This window comes from Sinocyclocheilus anshuiensis, unplaced genomic scaffold (assembly GCF_001515605.1).
Source record: "Sinocyclocheilus anshuiensis isolate Anshui unplaced genomic scaffold, SAMN03320099.WGS_v1.1 scaffold117, whole genome shotgun sequence".
Lineage (NCBI taxonomy): Eukaryota > Metazoa > Chordata > Actinopteri > Cypriniformes > Cyprinidae > Sinocyclocheilus > Sinocyclocheilus anshuiensis.
The window spans coordinates 4,473,636-4,475,631 of NW_015536624.1; positions in this window are offsets into that span (position 1 = coordinate 4,473,636).

The window sequence follows — 1,996 nt, forward strand, 5'->3', positions numbered from 1 at the left end:
TGAATTTTTTATGTTATTATAACCTAAAGATGCTATGTGAAAGTTTGAAACAGAAAATAGTGGTTTTCATCTTGCCACTTTCTTGGTAAAGAAAACACATTTTTACTCAAATTAATCTAAATGGATTTATAGTGTTTTGGAACCAAACCCTTCTAATATTCTTGTAGCTTCATAAAACCATTGATGTCACATGGACTATTTTAACGATATCATTACTACTTTTCTGGGCCTTGAACATGGCAGTTGTGTTGCTGTCTGTGCAGGATCAGAGAGCTCTCGGATTTATAAAAAAAATAATTCTTAATTTATGTTGCCGAAGAGAAGTGAAGGTCTTGCGGGTTTGGAACGTCATGAGGCTGAGTAATTAAGGACAGACTTTTTTTTTTTTTTTTTTTTTTAATTTTGAGTGACCTATCCCTTTAATTCCTCTTGAATCCTTTAATTCTATAATTACATTTGCGGCAACATCAGCTCCAATGTTCAAAACATGGTTATGGCCATGATAAATTAAATGACTGAAGGATTTCTTGCTGTTGACATAGGAATGTGACATGATGTAATCCATTCACGATTCACAATCCAACATTTACAACCCTTTGAATAATTATCATCCATCAAAGATTTTAGTATGAAGTTACCAAAAAAAAAGAAAGAAAAACAGTCCAGTGTGAATATTTTATTTTTTATTCTGACAGTAATTAGATGGTATAATAACCTTCATGTGCAAAACCTTTGCTGTTTCTAAATTAATAACCATTCTACTTGCCAAAGCAAGTTTCTCTTTTCTATTTCTAGGCCTGTGTGATTTTTGTGATTACACAATATATATAAATAATAAACAATATTATTTAGCATTGTAAATCACATTGCTGCTATAAAGTGCTAGAATTTAACATGCATGTAAGATGTTTTATCCATCAAACTTAAACTATCTATTTTATGTGTTTAATGCTATCAATGTGGTCATATGCTGAAATTCTCACTGGGCTGAGTTCTACAGCCAAAGGAACCGTAGATCAATCATGCTGACATTTGTAACGAATGCTCAGTCCAAGGAAAGCCATGAAGGCTGGCGTCCACTTCTTCTAAGAACACGAGAGCGTGTCTCTTCACTAAAGGTCTGTGGCTAGCTCATTTATCCGCAGAAGCATTTGCTTCCTGGCAGGGTAGCATCTTTTCTGTATGGGAGGTTGTTCCCTTCAATGGCAGCCATGACCTTTTGTTAACTGTTTGATTGCACATCAGCATTGCTGTAATGAGCACGGGTGAGTCAGCGGTGGAGCTGGCTAAGCATTCTGCAAGGGTTTGCAAGGTCAGGTTTGCACGTGAGAATATGGGAAAATAAAGTAAGGAAATGTTCACCGATTTTTTTTTATTTTATTTTTTAACTCTAGTTTGTTTACATTACAAACAGACATGTAGCTAAATTACATGGGTTCTTGAAGGGAACTTTTTTTTTGTTTGTTTGTTATATCCATGGGTGGGAAAATGTTTTCTTTCTCATGTTTTCATGTCAGCTGTCAATCTGATCTGTAAATCAGACCAAATGGTGTCCATCAAAGTTTATCATAGTGTATTTAGTAGCACTCATGTTGATTGTAGGGTCTTCTTTTCTGCAGAGAATGCTAAATAAACTACAGTACATGACTTTTGGGTGAGAGTTATGCTCCATCCAAATGGCAACAAATATTTCACAGACTATAATAAGAACGAAGAATATACAGTTATGCTCTGATGAACCTAAGCACTCACAGATTTTTTTTATTTAAAGATTTTTAAAACACAATGCTGTGAGCTTTGCAAACTCTAGTAAATCCAGAAACTATATCAATATCAGAAGCTCTCATTTAAATAGTCTAAAAACACTCAGTAACATGGTACAGACAGTAAGTGGGGCCTTTATAGTTTTATCTACAGCAAAAAAAAGTGAAAGATTTACTTTGTAAAAATTATACCCTGCAGATGCAAAATTTTAAAATGTATTTAAAAGTTAATA